The sequence below is a fragment of the Lampris incognitus genome, chromosome 4 (assembly GCF_029633865.1).
Source record: "Lampris incognitus isolate fLamInc1 chromosome 4, fLamInc1.hap2, whole genome shotgun sequence".
Lineage (NCBI taxonomy): Eukaryota > Metazoa > Chordata > Actinopteri > Lampriformes > Lampridae > Lampris > Lampris incognitus.
The window spans coordinates 45,090,426-45,115,463 of NC_079214.1; the positions used below are offsets into that span (position 1 = coordinate 45,090,426).

General features: G+C 42.5%; 1 protein-coding gene across 1 annotated transcript in view; it reads right to left on the reverse strand.

Annotated features, from left to right (window-relative positions):
* The window catches only part of LOC130111478 (protein kinase C-binding protein NELL1-like), a 429,520-nt gene that overhangs the window by 68,141 nt on the left and 336,341 nt on the right, over positions 1 to 25,038 (reverse strand). The window lies entirely within an intron of this gene.

Here is a 25,038-nt window from a genome sequence, read left to right on the forward strand (position 1 = left end):
AACTTACTGAAATTAAATTACTTTTAATTCATCCTCCAAGTGCTACCGAGGGGGCCATTATTTCATGTGGGGCCAAAATAAAGCGCAGATAATTAATGTAACTGAAAATGAAAAAAAGTTAATATGGATTCATGTATCATAGCAGGATACTGTTTTTATTGCAGGGGACTCTGTGTTTTACATATTCAGTACAGTATATTAGGCTTTTAAGGATTTCACATGTCTAATGATGGAAAAAATCTTGCCATTTTTGAAATGAGAACCCAATTTCTTACACTATTTTCTATTTAGATTAATAATGTTTGTGTGTGTGTGCCTACACATCTGTGTTTGAGTTTGCAGCTGTGCAAGCAACAACTGTATATAATAGGTGTCGCCCAGCTATTTTTTACGACAGGCGAGTCAGTGTAAATAACCGAGACTGTGTTCAAACAGCTCTCTGGGTGTGATGCATCACTCTGCAGCCGCTGCTGATAGCGGGACAGCCAGTGTGAATGACTGTGGCTTTGTTCGAGGAACATACTGGGTGTGATGCATTACTCGGGGCAAGAGAAAAGCACAGAGACAAAGGAAAAAGATAAAAAGAGTTTGGTGGAGGAAGAGGGAGGAAAGAGTAATGTACACCATGAAACAAAAGAGCGAATATAAATGAAAGAGGGAGAGGGAGAAAGAGAGGGAGCCTGTGTTTAAAGGGAAAAGGATTAAACCAAAAAGAGGGCAGATTTAATTGGGCAAATTCATTAAAGAGATATTACTTTGAGCATCTCTAAGCGTAATTAATGACATGATTTGAACGATGAGTCCTAATGGGCAAGGAAACCTATTTATAGTCACTTATGTATCTTGGGGTGTGCGTGTGTGCAAGTATGTATGTCTGCATGTGTGTACGCATGAGTGTTAGTGGTTGACTGGGATCCATGTGTAGCTGTGTGCCTCCATTTTCTTTATGGATAAAAACATAAAAAGACATTTGCTTAAATTATCACCTAGGTGTTTAAAAAAACTTCACAAAAACCATGCTGACTATACAAGCCAATAAATAAATGCAATAAATAACCCCTAACTCCCATGCCAAAAGCCACCGGAGCTATTAATTTGACTGGTTCCACTGGAAGAAGTTCTATCAGGCCCTCATTAAGAGCCTGATTGCCTCTGTACTAATAAACTTCACACTTAAAAATTAATTACACTTATATTGACTCAATTTATCTGCTGCTCTAATTATCATTCCAACACCATCAGCATAACGCCCCGTCTGTCTGTCCGACTAATGACTTCCAGAGATGAAAGCTTCAGCATGGCACCATGTCTTTATATGTGCATTTATGTGTGTGTGTGTGTGTGTGTGTGTGTGTGTGTGTGTGTGTGTGTGTCTGTGTGTCTGTGTGTGGTTATTATAGTCACTGACCAGACATATTTCTCAAAGGATGAAACTATAACCCCTTTCTTTGTCGCGTTCAGTGCATGCACACGTGTGTGTGTGGGTGGGTGCCATTGGACAGTGGAGTCAAGTGTTTGACTTGCATTTTTTTTTCTTTTTTGATTTTGAGATACTTTATTGATCCCCGTAGGGAAATTATGGTCTGCATTTAACCCGTCCTAGCTGTGTAGCTAGGAGCAGTGGGCAGCCGCCGTGCAGCACCAGGGGACCAACTCCAGTTCTTTCCCCATTGCCTTGGTCAGGGACACAGACAGGAGTATTAACCCTAACATGCACATGTCTTTTTTGTTGGTGGGGGGAACCGGAGCACCCAGAGAAAACCCACCACAGACACGGGGTGAACATGCAAATTCCACACAGAGGACGACCTGGGATGACCCCTAAGGTTGGACAACCCCGGGGTTCGAACCCAGGACCTTCTTGCTGTGAGGCGACAGTGCTAACCACTGCGCCACTGTGCCGCCCCACCCGCATCACTAATGGGTAGCTGAAGAACAAGATACAGTTAGAGGAAAGGCAAAATATATATGTGGGTGATACCATTCATGGTTAGGGTAAGGGGTTGAAGGGTTAGGAATTAAAGGGTTGGGGTTAGAATTGTGCTAGCAAAAATTAACATACTACTAACAAATATTATGAAATTTTTAGGTCTCTGATCCAGCTCTTTGAATGGTTGATATACCTATACATATACTTAGCAACAGTCTATTAACAGTTCTTGGTTACTTCGCTATAAAATGGACTATATTATAAATCAAAAGGCTTACATTATTCCCAAGAAAATAACTGCCAGTTCGCTTTTTTTTTCTTCACACACTGGCCAAGCACGTGAGTACATGATACTTTTTTTTCCAACTAAAATCTGTAGCTAAATTCGCCAACTGGTTGTGTTTTGAAGAAAATGCTCTGTTTGGTTGCTCTAGGACAGCGGTCGGGAACCTATGGCTCGCGAGCCATATATGGCTCTTCCGGTGACGGCATATGGCTCCCAGACAATTTTGAGTTGAAAATTATTTTTTTTTCAAAAAAATCAGTTTGGAACTGATTTGAAAATACTTGTGATATTTCTTAATAATACTGTGTCATTTTAAAGTAAACAGAAATTAGTTTTGAAGATAAATTTCACGGGTCACGGGTAACCCGTGGGTCGGGTCGGGAACCAATGGCTCGCGAGCATGTCCGGGTCATTGTAAAGGTGAAGAAATCAATTTTATCAGATAGCCAACTAGTTTATCCGCTTCAACCCTTGTAACGGAAAAGATGGCGAAAAGAAAAAAAGACGATGATTACCGTGCATTCCAGGCTGCGTGGACAGAGGAATTTGCATTTGTGGAGAGAGCAGGATCTGCGGTATGTCTAATATGCAATGATAAAATTGCATCGATGAAACGGTCAAATATAAAGCGGCACTTCGATACGCACCATGCTTCATTTGCATCGAAATATCCAGCGGGGGACAGCAGGAAAAGGGCATGCGAGGAGCTACAGCGGAGAGTGCAGACGAGTCAGCAGCAACTACGTGTGTGGACCAAGCAAGGTGACGGGAATTCCGCTAGCTTTGCGGGGGCTTTGGCAATAGTAAGGAATGGAAAGTCATTCACAGATGGCGAGTATGCCAAAACATTCATGCTTGATGTGGCCAATGAACTGTTTGATGACTTCCCAAATAAAGACAAGATAATCAAACGAATAAAAGACATGCCCCTGTCAGCAAGAACTGTGCACGATCGTAGCATCATGATGGCAAATCAAGTCGAGGAAACACAAATTAAGGACATAAACGCCGGGACATACTTTTCTCTCGCGTTAGATGAGTCAACAGACGTTAGCCATCTATCTCAGTGCAGTATCATTGCCAGGTATGCTGCAGGTGACACACTGCGTGAGGAAAGCTTGGCTGTTTTGCCAATGAAAGGGACAACAAGAGGAGAGGATTTATTCATGTCTTTCATGGAGTTTGCTAAAGATAAAAAACTACCGATGGATAAACTTATTTCTGTCTGTACTGATGGTGCACCCTGTATGTTGGGGAAGAACAAAGGATTTGTAGCGCTTCTCCGTGAACATGAAAAGAGAGCCATCCTAAGTTTTCATTGCATCCTGCACCAGGAGGCGCTTTGCGCTCAGACGTGTGGCCAGGAGCTTGGCGAGGTGATGTCTCTGGTCATTCGAGTGGTCAACTTTATTGTTGCCCGCGCTTTAAATGATCGCCAGTTTAAAGCTCTGTTAGAAGAAGTTGGGAATCATTATCCCGGTCTGCTTTTACACAGCAACGTGCGTTGGTTGTCAAGGGGGAAGGTGCTCAGCCGTTTTGCAGCTTGCCTGAGTGAAATCCGGACTTTTCTTGAAATGAAAGGCGTCAAGCATCCTGAGCTAGACAACACTGACTGGCTCCTGCAGTTTCACTGTCTCGTGGACATAACTGGCCATCTGAACCAGCTCAATGTGAAAATGCAAGGTATTGGAAATACAATCTCATCCCTTCAACAAGCAGTGTTTGCATTTGAAAGCAAGCTGGAAGTCTTTCTCAGGGACATTGAAACAGGTCGTCTTCTGCACTTTGAAAGACTGCAACAATTTAGAGATGCATGCTTAGCAAGTGACTCCACTCAACATCTGGATCTCCAGCAGCTAGCTGGCTTTACGTTCAATCTCCTGCAGTCATTCAAAGCACGTTTTGGAGAATTTCGTGCGCGCACTGGTCTTTTCAAGTTCATCACTCATCCACATGAGTGTGCAGTGGACAAAATCGACCTGACATGCATCCCCGGGGTCTCTATCGGAGACTTTGAGCTGGAAGTTGCTGACCTGAAGGCATCAGACATGTGGATGAGTAAGTTCAAGTCACTTAATGGAGAGTTGGAAAGTCTTGCGCGACAGCGAGCAGAGCTGGCGAGGGAACACAAGTGGACAGAAATTAAAAATCTTCAACCTGAAGACCAGCTGATTCTTAAAACTTGGAACGAGCTTCCTGTGACATACCACACAATGCAGCGTGTGAGTATTGCCGTATTGACCATGTTTGGCTCTACATATGCATGTGAACAGTCTTTCTCGCATATGAGGAACATTAAGACCAACCTACGCTCACGTTTAACTGATGGAAGCCTCAACGCCTGCATGAAGCTCAACCTCACCACGTATGAACCAGACTACAAGGCCATCAGCAAAACCATGCAGCACCAGAAGTCGCATTAAAAGTAAGACATATTTAATTTATTATACGTTAAAAATACTATATGGCTCTCAATGAAATATATTTAGAAATATTTGGCTTTTATGGCTCTCCCAGTCAAAAAGGTTCCCGACCCCTGCTCTAGGACAAACGGCCCCTTTGCAAATAAATTGTGGTTAATTTCAGAACGCACCAGGTTTAGGGGTTATTTATTGCAGAACAATTTTTCGCTATTCAAAGATGAATTAAAACGACCAAGCTTATGACATGGAATTCTGATAATATGCAGATTTAATGTAGCAACTATTTTAAAAACACAATAACCTACTACAGCAGGGGTCGGGAACCTTTTTGACTTAGTTCGACTGGGCTTCCATCAGTTAAACGTGAGCGTAGGTTGGTCTTAATGTTCCTCATATGCGAGAAAGACTGTTCACATGCATATGTAGAGCCAAACATGGTCAATACGGCAATACTCACACGCTGCATTGTGTGGTATGTCACAGGAAGCTCGTTCCAAGTTTTAAGAATCAGCTGGTCTTCAGGTTGAAGATTTTTAATTTCTGTCCACTTGTGTTCCCTCGCCAGCTCTGCTCGCTGTCGCGCAAGACTTTCCAACTCTCCATTAAGTGACTTGAACTTACTCATCCACATGTCTGATGCCTTCAGGTCAGCAACTTCCAGCTCAAAGTCTCCGATAGAGACCCCGGGGATGCATGTCAGGTCGATTTTGTCCACTGCACACTCATGTGGATGAGTGATGAACTTGAAAAGACCAGTGCGCGCACGAAATTCTCCAAAACGTGCTTTGAATGACTGCAGGAGATTGAACGTAGAGCCAGCTAGCTGCTGGAGATCCAGATGTTGAGTGGAGTCACTTGCTAAGCATGCATCTCTAAATTGTTGCAGTCTTTCAAAGTGCAGAAGACGACCTGTTTCAATGTCCCTGAGAAAGACTTCCAGCTTGCTTTCAAATGCAAACACTGCTTGTTGAAGGGATGAGATTGTATTTCCAATACCTTGCATTTTCACATTGAGCTGGTTCAGATGGCCAGTGATGTCCACGAGACAGTGAAACTGCAGGAGCCAGTCAGTGTTGTCTAGCTCAGGATGCTTGACGCCTTTCATTTCAAGAAAAGTCCGGATTTCACTCAGGCAAGCTGCAAAACGGCTGAGCACCTTCCCCCTTGACAACCAACGCACGTTGCTGTGTAAAAGCAGACCGGGATAATGATTCCCAACTCCTTCTAACAGAGCTTTAAACTGGCGATCATTTAAAGCTCGGGCAACAATAAAGTTGACCACTCGAATGACCAGAGACATCACCTCGCCAAGCTCCTGGCCACACGTCTGAGCGCAAAGCGCCTCCTGGTGCAGGATGCAATGAAAACTTAGGATGGCTCTCTTTTCATGTTCACGGAGAAGCGCTACAAATCCTTTGTTCTTCCCCAACATACAGGGTGCACCATCAGTACAGACAGAAATAAGTTTATCCATCGGTAGTTTTTTATCTTTAGCAAACTCCATGAAAGACATGAATAAATCCTCTCCTCTTGTTGTCCCTTTCATTGGCAAAACAGCCAAGCTTTCCTCACGCAGTGTGTCACCTGCAGCATACCTGGCAATGATACTGCACTGAGATAGATGGCTAACGTCTGTTGACTCATCTAACGCGAGAGAAAAGTATGTCCCGGCGTTTATGTCCTTAATTTGTGTTTCCTCGACTTGATTTGCCATCATGATGCTACGATCGTGCACAGTTCTTGCTGACAGGGGCATGTCTTTTATTCGTTTGATTATCTTGTCTTTATTTGGGAAGTCATCAAACAGTTCATTGGCCACATCAAGCATGAATGTTTTGGCATACTCGCCATCTGTGAATGACTTTCCATTCCTTACTATTGCCAAAGCCCCCGCAAAGCTAGCGGAATTCCCGTCACCTTGCTTGGTCCACACACGTAGTTGCTGCTGACTCGTCTGCACTCTCCGCTGTAGCTCCTCGCATGCCCTTTTCCTGCTGTCCCCCGCTGGATATTTCGATGCAAATGAAGCATGGTGCGTATCGAAGTGCCGCTTTATATTTGACCGTTTCATCGATGCAATTTTATCATTGCATATTAGACATACCGCAGATCCTGCTCTCTCCACAAATGCAAATTCCTCTGTCCACGCAGCCTGGAATGCACGGTAATCATCGTCTTTTTTTCTTTTCGCCATCTTTTCCGTTACAAGGGTTGACGCGGATAAACTAGTTGGCTATCTGATAAAATTGATTTCTTCACCTTTACAATGACCCGGACATGCTCGCGAGCCATTGATTCCCGACCCGACCCACGGGTGACCCGTGACCCGTGAAATTTATCTTCAAAACTAATTTCTGTTTACTTTAAAATGACACAGTATTATTAAGAAATATCACAAGTATTTTAAAATCAGTTCCAAACTGATTTTTTTGAAAAAAAAATAATTTTCAACTCAAAATTGTCTGGGAGCCATATGCCGTCACCGGAAGAGCCATATATGGCTCGCGAGCCATAGGTTCCCGACCGCTGTACTACAGGCTGCAACATATGGAGAGCAGCCTTTGTGCATCATCATGTTCCTCTGACCAAGGTGCTGTTGACATGGCAAAGAAATTTCAGGTCAGCCAGTCAGGGGACAGACTCTTAGGGCCAGATCCACTAACATTTTGTACCAGCGCAATCCCTCTTTCGGTGTTAAAAATCTACTATTGAGATTTATGCAATGAGCATTTTGCATGAATGGGAGGAGGGAACGGGTGGGTCAAAAAATTTTGCAGCTCAGCCTCATTGCATATGTATTCATAGGAGTTAAATGTTGCACTTTAAAAAAAATGAAAGCAACATTTTGGAAAGAGATTATGGAAGTTAAACCTGAATGCAGTGTATTAAGGTTATTAGTAAATAAGATCTCAGCACTATTCAGGGGCTCTGAAAAGCATGTCTTAACGCTTTACACTGCTGAAAAGGTGGTAATCATTGTGACTCAAGAGAAGACGCCACAGGTTAAAGAGAACGCGTGTCAGAAAAGAAAGAGTTTAGTTTCAATGTCAGAAGAAAATATTGTGCAAAACTATCATCTGCCAAATCACATTACTCTTGATTTACAGGAGGAAATAAAAGAAGATCTGGAACTATAAACCTGAGGGAATCATGCAATCCCAACAAAAATGAAACTAAAAGCTACACTTTATTTAATTGCCTCCAGTTTTTTTCTTTTCAGTGAGCAGTGGCATCTCAGAAGTGCTGCAATTTAAAAAAATTTTAACTATAAAACAAAAATTAAACAATTGAGGCAAAAATCCCAATTCTTAATTTATTTAAGGTGGCACAGTGGTGCAGTGGTTAGCACTGTCGCCTCACAGCAAGAAGGTCCTGAGTTTGAACTCCAGGGTTGCCCAACCTTGGGGGTCACCCCAGGTCGTCCTATGTGGAGTTTCCATGTTCCCTCCATGTCTGCGGTGGGTTTTCTCCAGGTGCTTCAGTCCCCCCCCCCCCCCATCAAAAAAGACATGCATAATAGGGTTAATACTCCTGTCTGTGCCCTTGACAGAGGCATGGCAAGAACAACTGGAGTTGGTCCCCGGGTGCTGCACGGCGGCTCCCCACTGCTCTTAGTTACACAGCCTGGATGGGTTAAATGCAGACCATAATTTCCCTACGGGGATCAATAAAGGATCAAAATCAAAATGGAAAAAAAAAATTAAGTAGCAAGTAATTGAGATTTTAAAATAGGCACCAGCATCCCCGCGACCCTGAGAGCAGGATAAGCGGTTTGGATAATGGATGGATGGAATGGATTATCAATCCAAAGAAAATTGAACTAAGTGTTACACAGACCATTATCAACCATGCTGTTGCAAATCCTTAATGCACTACTGTGAAGAGTGCAGAACATAGGTCCCAAACAACCACAATACTTTCAATGCAATCCATCAAGGTTTTATAATAGAGCAAGAGTTCCAAATTGTACTTGGAGCAATTTAAGGGACGCATGTACAAAATGTGTTTACATAGCAGCAGTCACATTTAGATAAACAAGACCACACCTGTGTTAATTTTCCTATCCAGTTTTAGTAGATACTATGCTAAATTGGCCACCCCATCGGTGCTAACTGTCGACAAGCCTACACTAATTTGCTCTTCTCTTAGTTGATCCAGCCCTTAAACCTACCTCTCTGTACATGTGCACTCTCCAGCTTTGTCAGTGTACAGAGCTCAGGAGAATCTTTCACACCAAATCATGTCTTTGGCTTATTGAGCTGTATCTCATGAGTATAAGGGAGTCAGAGGCAGATTCTTGTGAAAATCCATCACAACTTCCCAGCCCTTTTTCTCTTATTCAGAGAGAACTTCACATCAGTACGATGATGGCTCTGTGGGCCTGTGCAGAATCTATACTATTTCATTTCTCCATTCCAGCGCCCCTCCCTCCCTACTCCCATTATAAGGATCCATTTGTCCTCCCCTTCCCCACCCCAACTCTTCCCCTGACTTGCCCAGGTGATCTGCATCTTAACCATCTCATAGTTTCACCGTGTCTGTCGCTGACTCGCATCTTCTGGAGAGTTTTCTTATACCTACAGATTTACTGTTCGAGTTTCCATTATGAGTCTAGATTAATTTCCAGTGGGTGGTAAGAATGGAATTGTTTCATCTGGTGGTTTGGTTAACCGCCAGATTCACGGCTATTACACGATCAAGAATCCATCACAGAATTAGTAGCTGAAATATCAAAGACAACCCATTTGATATTCAATAAATTCAAGTGAATATGAAAGGGAATGCTGGGATAGGAATGAGTTGATGATTAATGTTCTGTGGAATAACACATCTCCGTAATGTGCTGCATTAAAACATTATCAAACCCTTGAAAATGACCTTATTTCTGAGTGGAATTAAAAATCTCATTAGGAGTTGAAAAGAAAGCCAAGCTTGACTTGGATGAAAACAGTGTTTTTTGTGTTAACAGAAGTTGACGTTCAGAGGAAAGAGAGTGAGAGTGTATCAGCAATGCCAGAGATAGCAGGAAAAAAGAGAAATAGCTCAATAATGAACACGAACCTCTCCAACTGTCTGTCTTTGTGTCTCATGAACCCAGTCATACCAATTTCTCTCCAGTTCTCAGTCTCTTGATCTTTTAAAGAAACAAGAAGCCAACATGAATAATGGTATCACCCCTCTCTCTCATCTCCTTCTGCCTTCACAAGAGCACAGCTGTACAGTAGACTTGTAAACATCGACAGACTTCCACAATCAACCTCCAAAGAAAAACCAACCAAGGCAAATGCTGAACATCAAGGGCAGATACTGTACACAACTGACAAAGGAGCTATCATCAATCAATTCAACTACACCACTTCACTCGATTTTACATGAGCATAGAAGCACTGTACCCCCTATCAGGTTGGAAATCATAGTCAATGACAAAGCCGACAGGACATAGGGAGGCTGGCCTGTCATCTGATGATCAGTGTAGGTTATAGCCACTTGCAGTTTATCAGGACAACAAAGATTCCACTTAGCGGGATAGATTAGATAAGATGAGGCTCTGATGATCCTTGTGCTAAAACGGAATCTGCAACAGCAGATAATTAGCCTCGCAACGCCAGCCTACAAATTGTGCTTTGCTTATTGTGCTCTGGGTACTTTGCAGGTGATTAGATCTTTAATCAGTCAGAGCCACAAACCCCATGATGTAGAACCGGAGCAGCCCATTTCCACATGGACTGGTCTACTGGTAGTAAACATCGCTGCTGCTAGCAGGTCAGTCTGTGTAGCTCATTTATGTGTGTATGCAGTTCTTGCCATCTTTGATAAAACTAATTCTATAGTTCTAATTTTTAAAATACACAGCTGCTTATTGTTGCCAACATCATTAGCGTCATTTCAGCTAATTGTGTGTGTGTGTGTGTGGGGGGGGGGGGGGGTCAAACATGTTTGATTTCGCCAGCAGTCTCAGGGGTGAGCTGTGAGCTGTCCCTGACAAACAGCCAATGAGCTCTCTGGTGGAAGTTAAATTCTGATTAAATCTGGAGGTCCTTTATCATCACAAACAAAAAAAAAACCAAATAAACCCCCCCCCAAAAAAAACAAAACAAAAAAAAACAAAAAAACGACTGCAGCAAATACGACGATAAAAAAAAACAACCAAACTTGAAACAAGTATAAACAGATCCTCGCCTTTTTGGATGACACGAACAACACGAGCTGCAGCAACAGCAAAAAGTAGGCCTGTGATAGGCAACCGCACAGTATTTCTCACGTTACATTACGAGATGTGGATTCATTGTGAAGCATCTCAGGGAGTCTTGTAATCTGTCACCCCCAGCGATTTCTAGTTGTTATGTGAAATACTCTAGGACGGAAAGACAGGCAAGTTGCAGTCCTTAAGTGTGACATGTTCTCTGACCAGAAAGCTTGTCAAGACATGTAGTATGTACCGGACTTTAGCTAAGAATCAATATATAAAGGGGACTGAAAAGAGGGGATCCAGCAGGATTCCCTATGAAGATTCACAGACAAATAGAGGTTACATAATGACACATGATCTACCACAAATAGATCTTTATTCCAGCCCTGAAGTAAATATACAATATGCTGTATTTACCACATATTTATGAACTTTGGAGACACAATGCTTGATCTGAACCGCTGGAACTACAAACAATTATGGCTGAGAGTCTGAACAGCACATCTACTTATGTCCCTGTAGATTCAAGTTTTAATGATTAATAAAGACCATAAGCCACGAAAAAAAAATCATTTTAAAATCAATATGCTTCAAAATAAAGGTATTACCATCATTATTGTAAGTCTACGTCTTTTAGTTATTAGCACATTAGCCTACCATATGAATGATAAGAGTGATGGTATATAAGAATGATGGTATATATGCCATATGGCATATATACCATCACTCTTGAGTAGTGTTTTTTTTAGGAAATGCCTGTAGTCAAAGATGGGAATTATCATGATATTATATACCAACTATTATGAAAATGGCCCGATATCATATCACACTGTAGTAGTACCATTCACATCAATATGTATGAAACAGTGTCATAATTGTTACAAATAGAACAAGATTCACACCATTGCATTATAAGATAAGATAAGATAAGATAAGATAAGATAAGATAAGATAAGATAAGATAAGATAAGATAAGATAAGATAAGATATACTTTTATTAATCCCACTGGGGAAAGTCATCTTCTGCAATTAACTCATCCTAGCCGTGTAGCTAGGAGCAGTGGGCAACTGCCGTGCAGCACCCGGGGACCAGCTCCAGTTCTTTTATCATGCTTTGTTCAGGGGCAGAGACAGGAATATTAACCTAACATACACTTCATTTTTTTTTCACCCGCTTTCTCTCCCCAATTGTACTTGGCCAATTAACCTATTTTTCCAAGCCATCCCGGTTGTTGCTCCACCCTCTCTGCTGATCCAGGGAGGGCTGCAGACTACCACATGCCTCCTCCGATACATGTGGAGTCGCAGCTGCTTCTTTTCACCTGACAGTGAGGAGTTTCGCCAGGGGGATGTAGCATGTGGGAGGATCATGCTATTCCCCCCAGTTCTCCCTCCCCACCAAACAGGTGCTCCGACCAACCAGAGGAGGTGCTAATGCAGCGACCAGGACACATCCCTACATCCAGCTTCCCACCTGCAGACACAGGCAATTGTGTCTGTATGGACACCCGACCAAGCCAGAGGTAACACAGGGATTCGAACTGGTGATCCCCATGTTGGTAGGCAACAGAAAAGACTGCTACGCTACCCAGATGCCCCAACATATGCATCTTTGATGGTGGAATGAAACCGGAGCACCTGGCGGAAACCCACACAGACACAGGGAGAACATGCAAAATCCACACAGAAAGGACTTGGGACTGCCTGGGTTTCGAACCCAGGACTTTCTTGGTGTGAGGCAACAGTGTTTACCACTGGGCCACCTTGGTACCCAACCATTAGCCATACTGGGGTCAAGTACACACCAGTAAAGACCAGTGTTGTGGAAAGTTAATGCATAATCAAAAAGTTGGATTTGACTACCTTAATGACGCAAAGACTGGCGATCTAAAAAACTTTAAAATTTACTGTGCACAATTGAGTGAATGTATTCTTTGTGACAGTATACATGTGGCTTCAAAATGCATAATGTAACTAGTTTGCACAGCTGGCTACAGCTGAAATGATACCTATGGTCATCATCTAAACTGCTCCCCATTGTTTGATGACTGGTCCGGGTTCCAGCTGCTGGCTAAGATCGATTTATCAAGGGATCTTTTCAAGACTATCTTGTGGCAAACTGAACTGACTTTGTGAGATTTAGCCTGGCTTCATAAGGCTAATGAATACTATACAGCCAAGTGAACATAAAACCATAAAAAGTAACATAAAAATAAATGAACATAAAGGAAACCATTCAGAAACTCTATAAATCTGTTCAGTAAAAAGGTCATGAAGCATATCAATATCATATATCAACATATGAAAGTCTTGACAATGTAACAGTAGAACCACCCAACATCACAGTACCAGAGGGGTTTAAAACATCTTTAGAACAACATAATGATAATAACGAGGATGACTATGAATACACTGTATAAGAAATCACAGCATTAGTGTTGAGTGCAAAGAGTTGCATTAACTTGGCACAAATAGCAACCAATGTCACAGAAATGCAACAATAAAGTCGTGCTTAAAGAAGACTATGAGAACGAAAAAGATCTTGGTTCAACCCCAGCTCCTCTGGAAAGAGACTGTATATTCTCCCCATAATTGTGAGGGTATTTTCATGGCACAGTCCAAAGGCACACATGTTATATGAATTGGTCACTCTAAATTATCCATAGTTATGAATGGGTGTGGGCATGACTGTTTGCAAGGTGTCCCCCTGTCTTCTGCCAAATGAATGCTGGGATTGACTCTGGGCTGAAATGGATTAAACAGGTATAATATAAAAAGAAAAAGAAAAGAAGAGATGGACCAATTTTTTAAAATACATGAAATCACAAAACAGGTTGGTACATAATATGGAAGTGCTTCAGCAAGAAGGTTCCCATGAACATATTCATCTCACTCTCTCCTTGATAAAATCAGTGTGTGGCAAGCATTGGCTCATTTTTCATGGCCTATCTGAATGATTTTATCTGTTTTCATCTGCCCAGGGTCACAGGGGGCATGAAGCCCATCAGAATAGTGAAGGTGAAAATGAAGAGATGGCCTTGGGAGGTGAGTGTGAGGAGTTTTCTGAACCAGGGACTGTGCCATCTCTCTCTCTCTCTCTCTCTCTCTCTCTCTCTCTCTCTCTCTCTCTCTCTCTCTCTCTCTCTCTCTCTCTCTCTCTCTCTCTCTCTCTCTCTCTCTCTCTCTCTCTCTCTCTCTCTCTCTCTCTCTCTCAGTCCGTTACAGACACACATAGAACTAGCAACCTGACTCCCATACTGACACCCCCCCCCCCCTCTGCCCATGTTGTTCCACTCATAAAACGTTTACCACCGACCAGCATATGATATTGTTTGAGATACCTACAATGTAGAGTGGGGGGATAAGGGTGGTGTTGGTGGTGCTGGTGTTGGCGTTCCAGCTGCTATGTATCATGGTGAGTCTGCCTTAACACTGAATTTTTATGAGAGAGCTTGTGTGTTGACTAGTCTTGCTTGTTTTTTGACAGAACGGGTTGTTCTTTTAATAATCACGTCTGGCTGTGTTTTGTTTTGTTTTAGAAATAGCTTTTTTCTATAATGGTAATGCAATTTAACAATTTCAATACCCTAGTTAAAATACTTTTACTAACCTAGGATGAGATAAACTTTATTTATCTCAGTAGGGAAACTGAATAAACATTTATGACACTGACAATAAGCATTTATCAAAATTTCATTTATTTCCTCTCTAAATGTTAGTTCAGGTGAAAATAAATCTCTTTATAACTCTTAACTTTTGGTCCTAAATATAAGTTCTTATTCAGCTACACAAGAAAGTGTCCAACCTTTCTGGTGCATAAAAATGACAGTAAAACAAATCTTTCATCAGACTGACTGACGTCAAAAACTATGTCAAAGCATAACTTTTCCAATGATCAATTACATCTTTTTTCACTTAACGCTCTATTTATATGTCTGCCTTTCTCTCTCTGCAGTCAGTCACAGCCAGTCATTCAGAACATCCAGAATGTTAAACAAAGCCAAGCCAGCCTGCCTTACAATGTGACAGGAAACTATGGGCTGATTCTTCCCCTCCTGGCAGCGATCATACGGGAGGTGATGGAGGAGGGATGAGAGAATGGGTTGGAAAATAAGGGGGGTGGAGGTGATTAGAGAGAGAAGAATGAATCCCTCTGGAAATTACAACTCAGTAACTAGAATTAAATGATGCTTTTGATGGGACAGTTTGGCTGGGGACAAAATTGAGGTTTGAATGCAATTCGTGCAATGCATTTTTTTCCCACTTCCGGTGTGCGAAGATGGCTGGGTGAATTTGTGTTTACAGTGGCCTCACCCAGTGCCGGTGTCGGAAGATGGTGGCGTGAATTCACATTTGCAGCGGCCACACCCAGTACCATCCATGCAGTGTCTTTGTCCACATCTGTGTCTAAGTTTTGTCTTCATTTGATGGCTGGGAGAGCTGGCGCTTATATTACAGCCACCGACTTTTTAAGTTTGCTTACTCAAAAGTTATGTTGGACAACTGAGTGTGTTCAAGTTCATTTGGAAGCTAGAAGCAAAAGAATAAGCTATGAGTCAGCGTGGTGTTTGACATCAACGTGACCACACCAGGTGTGGTGAAACCTTCTTCCTTTAATGTTGGGGTAGTGGGTAGTGGCAAAAATTAAAATCTGAAGCAACTACAGCAGGTATAGATACTTATGATAATAATAACAGTGGGAAAAAGAAGGAAGAAAAGAGGAGGAAGAATGAGAATGTATATTTCCTGGAGAAAAAAACAATAGTGTCTTCAAGCAGCTAGAAACTTGTTTAAACAATCACTCAAAACTGGCAAAGGATGCAAAAACATCCCTATGCAATATCTCACATTACCCTATCAATTTCAACAGAAAAAAAATCAATCAGTGCATCTCCTACAATGGCAAAAAATGTTTTTTGTTTGGTTTTTTTTTTGATCCCCCCCCCCCTTTTATCCCAGTTGTACTTGGCCAATTACTTCACTCTTCCGAGCCATCCCGGTTGTTGCTCCATCCCCTCTGCCGATCCGGGGAGGGCTGCAGACTATCGCGTCTCCTTCAATACTTGTGGAGTCGCCAGCCGCTTCTTTTCATCTGACAGTGAGGAGTTTCACCAGGGAGACATAGTGCGTGGGAGGATCATGCTATTCCCCTCAGTTCCCCCTCCCCCTGAACAGGCGCCTCAATTGACCAGAGGAGGCGCTAGTGCAGCGATCATGACACATACCCACATCCAGCTTCCTACCCGCAGACACGGCCAATAGTGTCTGCAGCGACGCCTGACCAAGCAGGAGGTAACACGGGGATTCGAACCGGCAATCCCTGTGTTGGTGGGCAATGGAATAGACTGCCACCCCACCCGGACGCCCAATGGCTAAAAATTTTAAAGTTTGAATGGAGTTTTCTAAGTTAAAGGACATATAGGACTAGTAAGAATCCAAAGTTTGTGGAGCGAATGACAATGAGAGATAATGTGACAGCAACATGAATATGCTGGCTTTCAGACTGCCCATCAATGATGTGTCTGTCTTCTTCTTGATGTCTGTGTGAATATCTGCCCATGAACTAATCTGGAAATCTCGCCGTTTAGATTTCAAGCACTCTCAGAAAGTAAATACGGTGAGAGCAGCATTCTGGTGCCTATCAAGTTATTTATCGTTTATCATTCACAGCACAATAAAAAAGTTTGCAGTTTGTCTTTTTTTTTCTTCTGCAGGCAAAATGTAAAAAAAATTAAAAAATCCTCTTTTTCTTTTCCTTCATCAGGAGTTTTGGAAACAATCAAATATATAGCCAGTCTAATGGTGTAACCAAACCTAAGGCCATGCCCGCAAATTGGAAAATGCTCTTTTCGTGTCACACGTTTTCCATTCACACTCACATTTTCAGATTGCTTTTGAAAAGCTCGCCAGCCATATGAAAATGCCAAAACAATACAAAAATGCTTAAGTCTCCTCTGTTGGCCATGAGCAGGCCTCTTGAGCCACTAGCCTTGGTTTTCCTGATTCACACTACAAGGGGAGAATGGCATTTTCAAATTCATCCACTTTGGAGTGCATTCCTGATAATATATATTTTTGGAGGTCGAAAAAGTGGGTCTCGTTCATTTGATTTGTTTGCAAATGAAAACAGGTGAAAGAAACAAAGAAGACTGTAAAGACTTCCTGGAGCTGGTTTGTGGCTTGTCAAGTGTTTTGCAGCCATATTTAAGAGACAAGATCTCTTAAAGATATATACTTTATTAATCCCCATGGAGAAATTCATCCTATGCATTTAACCTATCCTATCGTATAGGAGCAGTGGGTAGTTTCAGCACCCAAGGACCAACTCCAGTTCTTCTTTCCATTGCCTTGGTCAGGAGTAAGGACAGGAGTATCAACCCTAACATGCACGTCTTTTGATGGTGGGAGGAAATTGGAGCACCTGCAGGAAACCCACGCAGGCCCGGGGAGAACATGCAAACTCCACACAGAAAGGACCTGGGACTTGAACCCAGGACCTTCTTGCTGTGAGGCAACAGTGTTAACCACTGGGCCACCGTGCCCAGTGGATAGCATTTCTGCTCATCACCAGGAATTACCAGTATTCTTCTTTTACTTTATTTACAGTCACTGACATTATGATATATTACAAGAACAATAAAGGATTTTGCTCTGAATAATTGTCATGATAGAGACATTGCAGTTAAAAAAAATGTAGTAGGCCTTCCCTATATCATAATAAATATGGGGAAATCTCAAATAGAACAGCAGTGCGATAGTTGTTATGGTGTTCTTTGTAAAGGTGGCACCACTTGTAGTTTGAGTTTTACTGGCCAAATTTGTCCAAACACGAGTGGCAATTAGAGAAGCTATCTTGCCAAAACCACATGTTTGTGATAAGGCATGAGACTTCTGCTCAAGCCTTTAGAGCATTAAAAACTCTGCTTAGCAGCACACACACAAATGAATTAACAGAAATTTCTTGTGAGTGATCCCTTGGGAATAAATAGCCTAATTTAGAATTTATACTGACGATTAGATCTTGCATGGTATGAAAAATTAAGTGAGAAAGACTCAGGCCTATTTATAGGCATTATGATCCACTTACACTAATGCAACTAAATATTATGTTTATATTACACTTTCTACACCTTATTTTCCACTCATTTAAGGGTGGCCAGAATTAAGTGTTATGTAAGTTGCATGCTTGGCTTAGTTTACAATTTAACTTTGCTTCCAATAGACCTTTTTTTTCTTAATCTAAATTGAGTTGCCGCCTTGCTATATGAGAACCACATTGACTAAACTATTATAGATGACTCAGTGAGCAAAATGCATGAATCTATTTATGAAACTGCCTCAAACAACTCGAGTCGCTGAAATGAACAGTTCTGCCAACCACTATCTTGTAACGACATGGGTTTGTCACAATGTATGTGTGCACGTTTGTGTGTGCACATACGGGTACACCCACAGGTATGTTACCTATGTGCAAGACCATGTTTAATCTTATCCAGTGAGGTGTGAGAGGGACTCTGGGGTGAGGGTGACATCAGAGCAGACAGGCAGTCAGGTTCTTGTTGGAGCAGCAGCAGGGTGATGTCATGTCTTGTCAAAGACATTACATCAAGTGGAGATGGTGCAGCGGCTGCACTGCTAGTGCTGCTGTCTGAAGCTTCTTGTCACCCCAGTTCACACAGTCAAGGGAGACTAGCATCTGACATCCAATGGGTCTTTCATCAGCTAATTTGATCTCTTTCTGCAAATAAGGAAACATCCACATTCATAGGCACTCGCAAACACACTCACAGGTTGTGAGTTTATTGAATGAGCAGTCAATATAATATTCACACATTCACCTGCACCCTTGACACACTGACTCTCTCTGGTATATCTAGTGGCAGGAGTGAGTGAGCAGTACTAAACTTTGCCTAAAATGCATTGACTTCCATAGCTTCAAGGTGTTTAGTCCAAAATGGGTACATTCCACTTCCTGTCTATTCGTTTATCAGTGTGTCTGTGAGTGTAGATGTTCCCTGTGCTCACAGCAGAGCCCTGCAGCTTGCCATAAATCAGTTAGAGACTGCAGATCTAAACTAAAGTGTTTTGGAGCTAAGGGCCTCTGGGTACTGTGTCTCCTATTCCTGGATGAAAATAGACTTTACACCCAGGGCTTTGTGCCAGGTGTTTTCCTTTATGCTATTAGTGCAGGTTCCAAATTAAATTCAAGTATTTCAGGGAACTACATGGGTAATGCAATTATGCATTTCATCAATGTTTTCCCCTCCACCCAGTTCAAAATGTAATTTTGTTTAGGTTTTTTTCCCTGAGACTTTCAGTTGCTTAAACAGAGAAACTGTCATCTAGAGAAATGTAATATCCTGATAATGCTTCATTAAAAGATAATCCGAGGCAGAGTCAAATAGGAATCCTGCCACTGCTTTAAACTCATTTCTATTAAGGCAGACTGAGATGAAACGGGTGAACTAAAGTGTGTTAGTCCCTTCACTTTTATTGAATTTTATTTTCATTCTTTTGAAAAGAACACAGCATAGCCCAAGGCTGTTCAATGACTTTAGCGTAGGGACTAGATTACTGAAAAATGGAAATCGATGGAGAGCCGGAGTCTTACATTTGCTATTTCTAATTTTTAAAATGCACTTGCATAGCAATTTTTCTGCATAACCATTTTTTTATGACACAAGTGCAACACAAGTGCAACATGTTACGGCAAATGGAATACTTGTTTTTATGTTTAAACAAGCAAAGCTGCACAGTATACATGATGTTATGTAATATGCATTCATGCTGTACTATTATTTGCTTCTCTGTCAAATAATTTCCGTGCCACAACCGACTACTTTTTCATCTTTCACAGCAGCCCCACACATCCATGAATAAGCAGTTGATTTCCCAGACATTAAGAGTGCACCATATCAAGTATTACAGAATCATTTATTTTAGTATGTTATTCAGAAAAACCATACCTCTGTGACCTTGTATGAACACTTCAGTTAGAATACTGCATAGTCACTGAGATGTGTAAATGATTAAAATGCTAACCAGAGACAATTCTTTTTTTGTTTTTGTTTTTTGCATTCACAACCGAAAAGGTCCTTCACAAGTGCCTTGCATTTTCCTCTCTTTAAGCAGTTTATAAATAATCACTGGTGAAGTTGCTTTACAGTGGGATTGTGGCACTCATTTACGTCAAATTATGTCAACTTTGACCTTATTTGAAGCATACCCTTCATATGTCCACGTCACAGCTGCATGTGACGTGTTCTTGAAAAATAGATGTATGAGCAAGTCGACATGTCAGCATGTGGGCTTGAGAATTATCTGAGCTTTATAACTTTCTGAACACATAACCTTGTGTAAGGACCTGTAAAATATGGTTAATGCACACTATATAGGTATTTTTTTCCTATTGTATATCCTGTATCTTGTTTCTGCTGTTACTATATGTAAAGATTCCTGCTGTTGAGGTGGAATTTGGAATGAGCCAATCATTTAATGGGTTTTTGTTTGAATTTTGTAAAGAGCCAATCACAATTTTTTAATCCACTGTAGCCGCGAAATCACAGGGGAATCTAGTCAGTCCAAGTCTGCAATCTGAGGAGAGAGGTTACGTCCTGTGCTGCTCTGTGTCACTGCTGGTTTTGTGGCAACCAAGTGTAAAGTATATTCGTGTACATAGGCCCACAAGTGTAAAACAGTGTTGGTTATTCGGATCATCCTTACTCCTCGTGCATTTTCTTGTTTCGTGATGTTAAGTTTAGCAGTGTTTATTTGAGTAACATTAGTTAGCTAGTTACTGGTGTTAGCTAACTGGCTAGCTGATGCTACAAGTTAGCAACTGCTGGACCCTGACAAGATTGCTAGCTGCTGTGAGCTAGCTCTGTTTCCCTTCAGAGGGATCTTCAAATTTCGTGAGGAGGAGTGGACTGTGACGGGCTTGATCGCCTCCTTAGTGATAGTGCTTCACTGGCTTGCTTCAGCTGCTAGCCAGGAGGCAGCTGGAGAGTACACTGTTCCCATGATCGAAGACGCCCTCCATTGTCTCTCAGAAAGCAAATGGTTCACAGTCTTGCACTTGAAAAGTGGTTATTATCAGATTCTAATGGGTGAGGCTGATAAGGACAAAACCACATTCATTTGTCCTTTAGGCTTTTACCAATTTGAATGGATGCCTCAGGGTATTTGTGGTGCACCTGCCATGTTTCAGAGAGTCATGGAGCGGACTGTCAGAGATATAAACTTCCTGGAAGTGTTAGTGTACCTGGACGACCTGATTGTTTTTGGATGGACTCTAGAAGAGCATGAGGAGCACCTTTTAAAGGTTCTGGACAGGTTAAGAGATGAAGGTCTCAAAATATATTTAGATAAGTGCCAGTTGGGTAGGACTTTGTGAACTATGTTGGACACATTGTTTCACAAGATGGAAATGCCACTGACACCTCCAAAATAGAGGCTGTAGTTTCTTGGCCTCTGCCTCAAACCGTGACTGAGCTCAGGTCATTTTTGGGTTTCTGTGGTTATTACTGTCACTTTGTGAAGGGTTTTTCAACATTGTGCCGACCCCTGAATGAGCTGCAGCAGGGCTGCCTATCTTGGGTTTAGAAGAAAAATTCGAGTTCACCTGCTGCTGACACCAAGCCTGTCTTTAGGCGCTCTGAACCTTTTGGCTCCAGATGGAGTGACCAGTGTGACACTGCTTTCCAGGAGCTTAAAACGAGACTGACTCAGGCTCCGATGCTGGCCTTTGCAGACATACAAAAGCTGTATGTTTTGTATGTGGATGCAAGCATGGACGGTCTAGGTGGTGTTCTGTACCAAGAGCATGCTGAGGGTTTGCGTCCTGTTGTTTTTATCAGTCGCAGTCTTTTTCCTTCAGAGATATTATCCAGCTCATAAGCTTGAGTTTTTGGCGCTGAAGTGGGCGATTGTCGACTGACTGTATGACTGTCTTTATGGAGTTACTTTGGAGGTTAAACCTGACAATAACCCTGTAACCTACATAACCAAGTCAGCAAAACTGGATGCCACTGGTCACCATTGGCTGTCAGCATTGTCCACACACAACTTCAGTCTGAAGTATAGGCCAGGGCAAAGGAATATTGATGCAGACGCATTGTCTCGATGCCCTCATGCCAATCGTTTCTCGGATGATGCATGGCAAGAAATTCCAGCCCCTGGGGTGCGAGCTATTTTTCAGGTTGTGTCCACACAGAGAGCAGGTGGTCCCTCTTATCCATGTGTTGTCGACCAGATAGGTAGTCATGTGTCAGCTATTTCTAAAGCATACTATCATACTGCTGCTTTAGCGGTATGACAGTGCTTTAGCCAGGAGGCAGCTGGTGGGTAATGGCTCCCAGGCTTGTGGACTGAGTGAAAGTGCTTGTGAGTAGCCTGCACTTGCACTGACATGCACACACGGTTTGCGCTCTGAGCTCCGGCGATTGAGGTGGACGTGCATTGTGCCGGTTGCTGCGTGTGCTCGGCTCAAGGAGCTGACATCAGTCTGAGGAGCGAGTGGCTGAAGTTGCCTCGGTGCACCAACGGGCCCCAATGGCAAGCGCTTGGTATAAATTAACTACAGTACTTTGTGATTTTGCTGACGTGCTTGTTGCAACTGTTTATATACACTGTAAATCAATCTTGATTACCTTTTTTTTTAGAGTTTTACACATTTTATTTGTTTAATCACACTGGTTAATGGTTGTAGGCTGCAGCCAGATAAGGGTTAAGATTTAGTTTTGGGGGTGACTGAAGTCATGTACAATAAGGGAGTTGTTTGTTTCTTCTATTTTATTTTGGTTTATTGTTATATCACTTTAAGATAGATAGAGCCATTTTGCCACCTCTGGGTGAACATTGGTTTCACCCTCCGCTCTAAAATATATCTCATTGTTTGATTTATTTTGTTTATTTCCTTTTATTTTATTAACTATAACAATTATTAATTAATAAATAATCTACTATTCTATTTAATTATGTCTTGTGTGCATTGGCTGCTCATTTTAACTGGTTAAGAGTGCTGGTTCAACGTGCTTAGTAATATAGAACACCACTGGTGCATTACACCATTTATTAGAGGCATGACTCCTGTCATTTCTGTTATTAGTATTTCGAAACTATAGTGCCACCTACTGGCGGAAGGGTTATTGCTCCTGCAAGGAAGTGATGCAGTGCCAGCCCATGTTGTCATAACGGCATTTCCTTTCAGTATGAGTTCGCCTGAAAACAGAAAACTAACATTAATGGATGTGCTCTACAATTGTTTTTGTGTCCCGTAGAGTAGATCTATCAGTAAGTATGGTGTTATTTCGTGTTTAAGTTAGAAATGAATGTGTGAGGACAGAATAGTAAAATGATACCCACCCAGCGGGAGAAGACTGCAAAATAACTGTAATCAGCACTCTGCATTCCATCACGTAATGCTGTGAAGATGAGCCACCTTGAGCAGCAACGGTGCAGCAACGGTGAACGCCAGTCTCAACTGCAGACGGAGCCCCTGAACCCCAACAACGACGACGTCCTGTCTCACCCGCACACGGAATCTGGGGCCCTCAGCAACAAAAACGACGAACGCCAGGCTCACCTGCAGATGGACTCCGGGGCCCGCAGCAACAACAAGGAACGCCTCTCTCAACCACAGCTGGCGTCTCAGGTTCCCGGCAACGCTAGTGAACTTCCACCAGACCTGCAGGCGGGGTTTCCTCCCTCAGAAGCAACTCGTAGGTCAACTCAAGCCTCAACTACTGATGAACGTCCATCTCAGATGAGCCTGCATACAAGGTCTCGAGCGTCAGTCTCCAGCTCTCGCAAATCCTCTTCAACATCACGGTCATACCACAGTGCTGTTGCCACAAGGGCTAAAGCCAAAGGAAAGGCAGCTAAGATAAAGGTATCCTATGCAGAGAAGGAGGCAGCAATGATGACGCAAAAGGCAAAGATCGAAGCAGATCTTCATGTTTTAAGGCAGCAGAAGGAAGCCACAGCAGCATTAAAGAGGCAGCTGTTTATGAAGAGGCCGCCGCAGCTGAGTTTTGGGTAAAAGACTCTCATGGTGAGTTACAAGACTTAACACAAGATGGCCCATTCCAACGCACCAGAGACTATATAAACACTCAGTCGTTTGAACAAAATGCTCAACAGGAGCTTTACAATGTTATGTCGTTGCAGCCAGTCGTGCAGGGTAAAATATTAAAAGCCCCACCCCCACCACTTATTGACAGTGTTGTTAATACAATGCAAAACATTTGTGAGGGCATAGTCGATCATAAACCCAGAGAAGATGAGCGCAACCTAGCTCTTGCTGCCTCAAATGTACTTGTCACAAAGCAGGAATATATAGATTCAGCTCAGCCCACCTCTGTACAGGTTCAGTATAAACAATACTTACCTGCAGCTCAGCCTCTTCCTGATAGAAGCCAGTACAATAAGTACCCTCAGCTCAGCCCGAGATTACCTCTGTACAGGCGCAGCATCAAAAATACTTACCTGTGGTTCAGCGCGCCCCTGTTCAGATCCAATGTGGCAAGCACCTGCCTGTCTCGCAGCTTCCTCCTGATCAGGGCCAGCATAGCAAGTTCTTACTCACATCTCAGTACCCCCCTGTCCAGGCCCACTATGGTGAACACTCATCTGCAGCTCAGCATAGGTCTGTTCAGACCCTGGATAAATACTCACCTGTGCCCCAAACTCCTGACCTTGCCCAGTATTTTATAAGGAAAGAGATGGTGAGCTCTGGGCTCCTCACCTTTGATGATCGTCCAGAGAATTTCTGGGCATGGAAATCATCTTTCCTGTCAGCCACAAAGCACCTGAATCTGAATGACCAGGAAGAGCTCAATCTCCTCGTCAAGTGGCTCGGGCCCGAGTCATCAGTTCAAGCCAAGAGAATAAGGTCACTGCATGTAACAAACCCAAGTGCAGGAGTTTTAACGATATGGGAGCGATTAGAAGAGGCTTATGGGAGCCCAGAGGTAATAGAAGATGCTCTACTAAAGAGATTAGAGTCTTTCCCAGCCATCTCTAACAAAGACACTCTCCAGCTCAGAGAACTAGGAGACTTGTTAAGAGAGCTAGATGCAGCCAAATCAGGGGGACTTCTACCAGGGCTCGCCTATCTCGACACAGCAAGGGGTGTCATCCCAATAGTCGAAAAGCTCCCTGTCTTTTTGAGGGAACGCTGGATCAGTCAAGGATCTAAGTATAAGGAAGA